Genomic DNA, 12,107 nt, shown 5'->3' with positions numbered 1-12,107 from the left:
TTTCCATCCTATACCGGTTGACATAAATGACAAGTCAATGCCAACAATTAGTTCTTCTCTAAGGTTAATAAACAATTACTACATGATATAAGAGCTTTAGTTTTGCAATTCCCTTCCCTCTTTTGTGAGAGTTTCATTCAAGAGATTTTGTATGGTTCTTGGTATTAAATAGTTTTGATAGTTGTGCGTGAAATGCTAAAAAAACCTATAAATTGATGCAAAAATTGATAGGTTTTAGTTGCATTTTAAAATATTTTAATTTCTTTAATAATTGATAGAATATCATTATATAAATATTGTAATAGGTGAAAATTAGGGTTTCACCCAATTAAGGTAATGAAACCACTAATTTTGCTTAGGAACCAATTACATTAAAGAGGGGTGAACCCAATAGACCTAGCCTCAATCTAACAAAGGTAGGGCTGATAATTCTGATTGGAGACAAGGTACTAAATGGACCTAAATAGGAGATAAAGAGGAGACACGCTAAAGTAGGAGCGCAAACATGAGGTGTAAATTGGCCTAGTGATAATTTGTGCTGCTACAAATATATAGAAACACAAAGAATTGTATTGTTTTATATGACCATACAATCACCATACCATCATTATGAAATATAACATTATTATATAATCAATATATTAATATAATATATCCCTCTACAACCTCTTGTTGGACATCACTACATCATCTTTGTATAGTAAATTTTTTTTTGATACTATTAATAGGGCTAATTGATGAGAACACAATTATATTAAGAGGTAGGGGGTTGTTGGGGGGGTGAGGGGAGTGGCGCGAATCAATATGATGACAATCTTTTATTTTTTAACTTAATATCAAATGCATATAAATTAATCTCAAAGCATATTCATTGCATATAAATATTCACATAACATCTAACAATCATGTAGCACAAATAGAACACAAGATATACGTGGAAACCCTAACAGGAGAAGACCACAACAAATTAACGCTTTTATATAATATCTTCTTTTACAAGTTTGTGGACACTAGAGGCACCAACCACTCATTCAAATTATCATCACCAACTCACTAGAAGCACCAACGCCTTGTTCACTTCATGAGCACCGACTCACTAGAGGCACCAACCCCACTACTTGATCACCAAGTCAATAAGAGACACCAATCTCTTTTCTATGAGGCACCAACCCCACTACTTGATCACCAAGACAATAAGAGACACCAATCTCTTTTCTATGACCAACCTTCAAATTAGAACTAAATTTCACCTTGATTGTTGCTTCTTCAATGGATAACCCTTTTTCTTCACAAACTCTCTTCTTCAAATTGCTATTACTTGATCATAGCTCCAAAAATCATCTTCACTAATGGACTGTCTTCTCTAAAATCTAGATCAATATTCTTTTTTATGACTGCACAATCCTCATCTTTGTATCTGCTCAAATCTTCCAAATATATGTTCTAAACTGTCTTCATAAATCTTCTCTAAGGTGTTCACAAAGTCTTATATTTCTGCTCAAATAGCTCTGTCTATACAAAGCCTTTAGAGATCCGTATATTCCTCCTTTCAAATCTGTATGCTCAAACTAATAGATATCCAGGCATATATCTTATATATGTCTGCACACGATCATCTCTATTTATATCTTTATACACTCCTTATTTTATTTTATTTCATTCTTTATTTCTCCTTTCTAGATCTACTTTGAACACTTGCTAGACGTTGAATGATATTTCTTTTTCTAAACTTAATTTTTTCTTATTCCGCAATTCTATTTTCTTATATATGTTATTGCACCTTTTGTCTTAGTGAGTTACACCTCTTGGAAACTACTTGTTTACTTTTTTAAGAAATCACACCACATGGAAAGCTTAAGACAACCAATGTCTGATCAACTAATTAGTTATTAATCATATTCTTAATAGAGATTGTTGTCATATGAGTTGGCTGATATTAATGCTTATTTATATTAATTATGCCGAGAGGTATCTACAATGACATCAAAGTGTCTGTAAACAAAAAATCATTTTAGAAACAATTTGACATGCAAATGACAGGTAAATGCATGAAATATGCCATGTTTCAGCTTTTGTGGAGGTGTTATTTTATTACTCCAAATAAAATAGAATCCTCGCCACTTGTCTCCAGCTAGATTCACAGTTTTTTTGCATGTAAGACTTTAATGGATTTGTATTATTGGTGTTTAATATTTTAGAAGAACATTTATTTTATAGATATTATCTTCTATTATAAGATATCTCTCGGTATATTTTACATAATTTTTTAAAATATAGGTATACTAGTTATTTAACAAATGAATCTTCCTTGTAATTCATTGTTGCTCCAGTAGTCGCTAATTGATCAAAATCATTGGTTTAAAATATATCACTGTTATTTGTTTGATTGTTGCCACTTGGTAACCATGCTACTTTAACTTGGGTGATCGATTAGGAAATCGGCCTAGAATGAAATAAGTTAATTTTGTTTGCAACATAGAGAATTGGAAATCCTTCTAAGAGTTGACCACATAGAAAACTGTATTTGAATATGATGAAGTTAACTATTTCATTGAATTTTTTGTCTATCTACCTCTTCATGTATGTGCAGAGCTTGGCATTTATACTTTCATCAATGTGACTGTCTGCACCTTCTTTACAAAATATAGTATCTTCACGACCTTCAAATTTAAGGCACTTCCTCCACAAGTGGATTCCAATCGAAATGCACCATGTTTCCTTTGAATCGTGCTAGATCCTTTACTTTCTCTACATGTCTAAACTTTCGTCCTTACCATAGAATGGATGGTACCTTGATGATCGGTCCATAATAGCCAACCTTTGATGTGTAATGAGCAATTTCCATGATGATATATTCGACTCCAAGATGATATATATTCAACAACTATCATTTTATCAAAGGAGTACTATATGCTATATTTACCATTATTAATCAATTGTTCTCCTTCTTGAACTTCCTCTAAGCAATGATTACCTTCAAATTGCTAATGAGCATATTTATATATATGACCTCATCAAGATCTTCAAATGTCTAGCAAAAATCCTTGAGAAAATAAACTTCATCAAGTGAGTAGGCTCTTGATGTATAATACTTTTTCTTTTGACATTAATGATAATGTTGTGGTATTCATGACATCTTTCTTGACTCCATCGATAAATGCTAACCAACAATATTTCATACATCTTTGACTTGACATCAATGACAATTTTGCTTTGACCTTTGAGATCGATGACAAGATTCCAACACTAACATCATAATCAACATTAACAAGTCAAATTTGTTATAAAAATGGTTTTTAATCCTTTAATTATATCAATGATTACCTAGACTAATTATTACTACTAAATGGGTTTGGAAGGAAGCCCCTAGTCCAGGCCCTATTTTTACTCAATACACAATGACTATAAAATCCATAAATTAAACTACCATTTTATAACACCTTTACTACCTTTCTTAGCTGATCTTCTCTAGTTTTTCTACCATCACTCCGTCTTTTAGTTGCCACATATCCTAATCACATCCTTAAATTATTTGATAATAGTATTAATTTTGACATTATTTGTTCCATCTCATATATTGAGTACCCACATACTCTTTGAACTATAATTTAAGAGACCTTTAGAGGCCCACATTACTCTTCACTCCCAAATGATCTTGTTATGGGTAGTCTTATGTATCTTGATGATTGTGATAACCTACCATATGATGATTAATATTTTCTTTTGGTTATTTAGTAAGTCTTGAGAGTTATGATGACATCGAGGCTTCTCCTAAATATTTTTCCACCTTTGAAAACTATATCCATTATATATTTGAAATTCTATGAATAATAATCCAAATTCAAAGGTTTCATCTTCTTTGTCTTTGATTATGTATACTAAAGCTAAGGATTATTTCTTTCCAACATTAACATATTTATCTCTAGGTGTTCATATTCAAACGCCTTGTTTGGAGACATCATCATGGGATGAGAAACATAGTTGGTTGACATACATTAAGATTACATCATCTCCATCTCTGCTTTCTTTGAGTGCTTTTTTGCACCAAGTACATCATAGTTTTTTATATTTGGTATATTGGGACTATTACTTAATCGATATTATATGTTTGTTTTCTGATTTCTATTATACATATTTGATGGACACACTTGAGGACATCCATATCCTCATTGATGATAGTCCTATCATCGCTATTGTCACACCATATTCATCTTTGGATGTTATTCTTCATCAATTTGCACATTGTCTTGACTCGCCACCTTCATTCATTGCGATTTTACCTACTTTGATTGTGACATACTTTCATAAAGACATGAAAATAGTTTAGTAGAGTTCAAAGCCAACAACACCATCATCAATTGTGATCTTTCTTCCTTGATGGAAAGACATCTTGCATCTCTACTTGGTTATGTTTTTTTCCCAAGGGAGGAATATTTTTTTGATGCTAGTTGATCTTCTTCATCATTCTTTGTTATGAGTATTTACCATCACTACAAGAGATTATACATTTTGGGAGGTTACATCTCTCTCTCTCTCTCTCTCTCTCTCTCTCTCTCTCTCATACTCATATAGGGAACATAACTATTGTACACATGTTAAAAAAATAGTCATCCCTTTTTTAATTTGTATTTATTTGTTTGCAATTTCTACATCTCTCTCTCTCTCTCACACACACACACACACACACACATAGGGAACATATTGTACACATGTTAAAAAAATAGTCATCCCTTTTTTCATTTGTATTTATTTGTTTGCAACTTCTATTCTTTAAAGGGGTTTTACTCGTATGGTTTTTTCTCTTTTATTCCATTTGTGAGAGATTTGTTTGATTGTACATGGGTATCTAACATGGCCTTGTAATTGGGATCCATCCTTACACCATTGTATATTATTAATATTTCCTAAGTTGCACTTAAGGAGGGTTGGTGTGAACATGGTATACTACCTAACTATTTTCATATTGGTTCTTATTCAAACTTACATACTTAAGCTAACTTAGGTTATTTACTTTTTTCATCTCATATCATAGGATTACGATGCTTTTCATAATTTTTTTTTCCCATAATTTCATCCTTGTCTTATAACAAGAGTATCTTCATCATATTATATTGGTTTCAATTTTACATTCAATGTTTTCTTTGAATTCATAGCAATTCTATTGCTTCTCACTTGTGTGGAAGCTTCTAATGGCATTGAAGAAGTCATGATGTCTAAATAGATACTAAGATACTTATACTTAATGAATTGTACTTCTCTTGCAATCTAATGAAATTGATTATTTCAATTATTATAAATTTAATTATGCATGAAGTGAAACTTGTATGCATTAATTATTCATTATAACAAAATTATACTTACAACTTTGCTATGGTATGTTCTTCGTCATTATGTAAAATGAATCTTATACTCATTGATGGTTCATCATATCAGAATTGTACTTGCAACTGAGTTATAGTATTAGTCGTCTAACAATAGTAAGAAATTGATTACTTTTCCTTCTTTCTAGCACATAAGAAGAATATTGTCAGTTTTATAATACGAACAACTCATCTTTTGAAAATTTTATACGCCTTGATAACGTTGTTTGATCTTGTCAACCATGGTGACTGAAAATGATATTCACCCTGGTAAAATAATATCACTCTTCTATATCGCTTGTCAACTTTGGCCAATTCGTTTTTAAGTAAATAATGGGCTTACTTTCACCAAATGAATTGTATAATTTATTACTGCTGTTGAGATATCTTTTACCGTGTTCAGCTCCTTCTTCTTTATGCTTTGTTTTTAAATGGCCAATGTTAGCTCTGTGTGTTTTTTGGGCAGTTGTAAGTCTTTTCAAACGAATTAAGAGACAAAAGCAAGATCCTTCCTCATGACGTCATAGATTATGCCTCTTGTGTCTTTATACTTGTATTCATGCTTGTTTGACATTCTTTTTCGATCTGCTACCATAAATGATTGGCTTCCCAATCATATCATGCCAATGCAAGAGCTTGCCTCTTGCACAATTTTAGGGTTTTTTAGGTTGGGCTTCGACTTGCTTTTGAAACATTTTAGGGATTTTCACACTGATCTTACCATTTAGGGAAGTCTAGGGATTTAAACATGGTTCTTTTCTATTAGATTTTAGAATTTTTATTTTAAATGAAGAGAGTATGATATTCTAAAGAGAGAATAAATTTATTTTTCAAAATTTTTAAGAGTTAATGATGTTGTTGATTCAATTTGTTAGTGGTATAAGATTTATAGTCTAATAATTTATCATGGTAATCATATTCTTTAGAGCAATGTTTTATTGCATTGAAGAAATATGTTTGGGGAACCCATGACATCAAACTTATGGGTAATTTATATCTTAATAAGGGTTGTCTTTTCCATCTTCATTCAAGGAGTCACAAGTAGACCCCATGCTCTTGAATTGTTCTAGCTATTGAATCATGCCCGGATTTGTTTTAGTGTTCTCTTATTTTATTTATGAATTTAAGATTTATGAATGAGGTTTTATTAAATTCTTTATAAAGGGTGACCTCCTAAAATTTCCCCGTTCACTCTTGATCTTTGTTTAAGAAAATAATACAACCAATAGTTTGTTTTATTTGTCATAGGTGAGAAAGATATTTTCTATTAATTTTTAAAAATAAATATTAGTATAAGAGGATTGAACATTAGCATGGAGACATCTTTTGATATATAAATGAACCCCGTTTGCTTTAGGCACAAGCTGAATCTTATGTACATACTCAATACACATCTATTGTGTCAAGTTCCTATCAACAAAATAAGCGATTCCTCTCTTAGCCTCAAAATATTCCACACCAAATAATAAGGACAATAGTTAAAAATAAATAAAATAAGGATAATAGTTGGGTAAATGTTGGAGGTTAAAAAATAGCTACTAGCTTTGAAACCAATCAAACAAAGTGAACCAAAACCTAATACCAAAACACATCAATTGAAAAATGTATGGAGCTTCAAATCTTTCTCTAGTGTGTTCTCATAGGATGCTTCATAATAATGATCATTGACATGGAAGACCTCAATAATGATAATTCACACAAAACAAAGAATTTGTGCAAGCAACTCCATCTTAGTACATAATTTTACCATGGAAAATAGTATGCCTCATAATAATTATAATTAAACATATGAGGGAGAGTTGGTGTAAGAAACTCTATCTCACTAAGAATTTTAACCAGGCCAAAACACCGTAACCTTTATTTGCATGACCTTCTTACCATGATTATGAGACCAAAGTGAACTAGGTTCATAAAGAGCCAATATGCTCTCAATGTAACTTCATCATTTGGGAATTCATTCCATTTCTCAAACTAGTCTTTGAAAAATATTATGATCATATGGATTGAACTTACAATCTATCTATCTTAAATTATTATGGTTTAAAGAAATTTTCCTCATTCTTAGCAACCTTTTTATCAGTGCATCTACTTGTATCTTTATTAATAAAAAAATTCTCTATTAAACTGATAAATAAAAATAAGTATAATTAATTTTTGTACTATGTTCTAACCAAATCATAGTAGTGAAGTTGCATTTTTTTAATAATCTACAATGATAATGTGTTACAAATGATTAGAATAAACAATAGATAACACAAGTAAAAAGTTGTGCACGTCATAGGGACAAAATAATAGTAGTGAAGTTGCATTATTTTTAATAAGCTACAATGATAATGTGTTACAAATGATTAGAATAAGAAATAGATAACACAAGTAAAAAGTTGTGCACGCCATAGGGAATGTTGAGCATGTCACAAGAATTTAATGTATGAGGAGGATTATTTAGAAAATGAAGTGTAACAATTTCTTTAAACATTCTTTAGAATTCTGGTTGTTTTTTCATCTTTTTAAGATACACGGGCTTAAGAAATTTATCTAAGAAGAAGGTAGATGCAGGGGTGGGTGGGAGGCCTTTAACCCCCCACCCATTCCCACACACGGGCCCTAGAAACTAATTTGGTTATTACCTGGGGGTTCGAAAGGTAGTTGAAAAGAGGCGATGATTCCCCATCAAGAGAGAATTATTATAACTAAGCATGATGTATGTTTGATTTTGTCAGTCATGGTGCCTGAAAATGATATCTAACTTGGTCAAGTGATATCGTCATCTATATTGATTGTCAATTTTAAACAATTCTTAAAAATAAATGAGTTGTATCATTTTCTTGATCGTACTCTCTAAAATATTTTATAAAATGGTTAAATAATCACATGGTTGAAAGGAAGCTAAGGTGTGGAAAATGCTTCCTAACATTAATCTAGTCGAGGAGATAGTGCAATTTTTTATTTACAATCTTGAACTAATATAGAATACAAAATATATTCAAATAGAGATATTAAACATGCATAAATGTCATACTAAATAACACATAATATATTGTGGGGAAAACCATTTTGGGAGAAAATCCCACACTCCTAAAGCACAATACTTTGTATTACTAAAATAATAATTAGAATACAATAGTAGTACGCTATTTCTTCAACAAAAGTATTAAAAAATCAATCCAACAACACCCTAAATCAATTCTAGGAGCATAATTCTTCACATTCAAACATAACATGACTAATACTCTCCAAGGCTACCATATATCTAGAGAAATACAACACAAGAAGTAGCTTCGTGATGAAGATAAAAGATGAGAAAGTTCAAAACACTTGGCACCATTTTTCAACAACCTAAAATCATGCAAATGACAAATGTGCATCTCAATTGACTCCCCATTCAAACCTCCTAAGTTGGGCACCCAAAATTTACTATCTTGAGGTATGACAAATACTCTTATGCATCTTACAACTATCATAAGAATCTGTCATAAATGTTATCATAACTTACAACAATTACTATTGTAAGAAAATCTATCATAATTGACCATAAGTAGCACATTCTCTTACAACTTGTCATAACTCAACTTGGGCACCTACCTTCTCCATGCATAAGGTATCTCCTACCACTTATCCAATTTTCTCATAGAATCAGCCATAGGTTGTCATATGTAAGTGTGTCATAATAACCATCTCAAATTATGTAATAAATTTATCATGATATGACACTTTTAAAGATCCTTAAAGTGATACTCCTACTTTCACATGTGCAACATATGTGTCATGTAGTCAGTGCCAAGTAGGATTCCACCCAGCCCATGGTTCCCACTAGATAACTAGACATTTGTAGGTAGTTAATTAATTAAAATAATAAATAAATATAACAAAATAATGCAAAAAATAATGTTAAGATTTTTAAAGGTTGAGATACCTTAATCCCAACATTCTCCCACTTGTCGAAGACCTTTCAAATAGCCCATAGATCAATTGTAGGGGGACGGGAGGCCCATAGAACTAGAACACCATATGGACTTATTTTAAATATCTGCAACATTCATCAAAGTTCCAACCTTCTCTAGTTGTACCTTCCCATTGTTTACCATATCTCAAATAAAATAAAATTGAACATTAATGTTCTTTGTTCTGGCCTAGATAGTTGGATTCCTTGCTAGCATCTAAGACAAATAGATTCTTTAGAAGCATTATTAGTTTCCATATACTCTACTTCTATAATGGACAAAGCGACTATATCTTGCCACTTACAGATCCAACAAATAGCACCACCATATATAGTAGAGACATAACCACTGGCGGATCTTCTATTGTTAGTGTCACTTGCCTAATCTAAATCCACATATTGATAGATACTTATAGAAGGTCGAGGTCCAATAGGATAATCATGATAACACAAGGAATAATCAAAATTACCCCTCAAATATCTAGACACTTGCTGAACTACATCCCAATATACCCATCCAGGATTATCCATATATCGAATCAAGACTCTCACTTCTTGGCCATTGTGTAGTCTAGTATAGAACATACCATACATAAGACTACCAACTACATTCATGTATGGTACATTTGCCACGTCCTCCACCTCAGTAAGAGATTTTGGATAATCCTCCACAAATAATTTTGTTCCTAGTGTATCAGGAACACTCATGGATCTACAAGTTGTCATGCTAAATATCTCCAACATTAAATTCACATACTTACTTTGGATCAACCTAATATTTTTGATATATTTGTCTCTTCTAATCTACATTCCTATAATTCACCTAGCTACACCTAAATATAATATATCAAACTATGTTGAGAAATGAAAATTCAAGTCATAAATCAAGTATCCAATCCCAAAGACTGACATATCATCATCTTTTTCATTTCTTCCTTTACTTCTACTCTCAATCATGATTTTGTCTTGGGTAAGTTGTGGGCTTGGGGAGATCTCTCTCTCTCTATTAAGCCATAGACAACTTCCTTCAACCCCCTTACTGAACCTCTTACTATTCATCCAGTTTGGGTCTGTCAAGTCCTAATCTTCCCCTCCATTTCTGTGAGACTTCTTGTTTTGAGACCATCAGTAACTCCTTTGGCATCTTCTTGAAGGTCGATGATGCCAGGACTTCCATTGGTCATTCTACCTTTGCCTGCCTGTTAAGTGATATTGACATATCTCTACCACTCCCTAGGGATGTGGTTATAATGGTTGGGATAGGCCTTGGACCCAACCATTGGATTATGAAGGCCTCCCCTTTCGCTGCAAAAGATGCTTCTCAATGGGCCAGTTAGCTTTAGATTGTTTTCTCTCCTGCTGCAAAGGTGTTGCTACTTGGTGGAAGGATGCTATTGACGATCACTTGATGGTTAATGTTGATTCTGTCGACTCCTCTCTGGACAATGATGTCTCCTCTTGAGATGAGGTGCCACTTACTACTGATGAAGCCTTCACTGACCCTCTTGTTACTGCTACTGTGGCCTCAAATTCCCCCACGACTCCTACTTCTGTTGCTCCTTCTTGACAACTCTACTCTACTCCTAGTGATTCTACTCTTGTTGTTGTTTCCTGTAGAAACAACCTACTGTTGATATTTTGTAGCAACCTATCAGTAACTCTACAGGGCCCTTCCTGCTTGATTGTTCTTTGAATGTTCCTAATGATAGTGTTTCCTGGATGGTTGTTTGTCACAGGGGGAAGGGGAAGTCTTCCCCCCTTTTCCAAGGCCTTCCTTGCCAAGTTTTGGGAGTTTCTCCCCACTCTTGAGTCGGGCTTTGGGTTGTTTGAGGTTTGTTTGGCCTATTTGACCTTGTTTGTTTGGGGTTTGTACCCCTTCTTATTTTGTCTCCCTTTGCCGCCTTTGGGATGTTGTATACTAATTGATAGCCTTTTGGCTATGTGAAGGGTCAATGCCCTAGTTAACACTACTTTTTTAATCAAAAGCATATCATCCGCATATATTGTTGATGTAAAAATACAATTACGAGAGAAGACTCTATGATTAATACTAAAATTTAGTTAATTTCCAATGCATGCAATCTTCATGTGCATTTCATCAGCTTCAATATGAGTATTTGAAACTGAGGTAATACATCAATAATTCTCATCCTAAGACTTTTTGATAAAATATTATTGTATCATGTGTAGTAAATAAGATCTTGATATAATTAATTCTTTTGTACATTTAATAAAGAATTATTACATTATAATAGAGCTTTACATTTGCAATTTTCTTCTCTCTTTTGAGACAGTTTTATCCAAGAGAATTTTTGAGGTTCTTCTTGGTATAAAATAAAATTGTTTGTTGAGCTCAAAATGCTCAAAAAATTATAAATTGATGTAAAAATTAATAGGTTTTGGTCCATAAATATTTTAACCTTTTTTTAATTAAGTTATAGAATATCATAATAAAAATATAGAGAAGCATAGATAATTGTATTGATTTGTATGACCATACAACCACCATATCATCATTATGAAATATACCATTGTGACATATTATTACACTAAATGGGTCTAGAAGGAAGTCCCTAGTCTTACTCAATATGTAATGACTATAAACTTCACAAATAAACTACCAATATTAACACCTTTACTACCTTTTCTTATTTGACCTTCTTTAGTTTTTCCACCATCACTCAGTCTTGTAGTTGCCACATAGCCTAATCATATTCTTAAATTAATTGATAATAATATTAATTTTGACTTTATCTGTTCTATCTCATATATTACGTGCCCACACACTCTTTGAGCTATAATTTTGG

This window comes from Cryptomeria japonica, chromosome 10, assembly GCF_030272615.1.
Source record: "Cryptomeria japonica chromosome 10, Sugi_1.0, whole genome shotgun sequence".
NCBI lineage: Eukaryota > Viridiplantae > Streptophyta > Pinopsida > Cupressales > Cupressaceae > Cryptomeria > Cryptomeria japonica.
Note: the sequence above shows the minus strand (reverse complement) of the source record.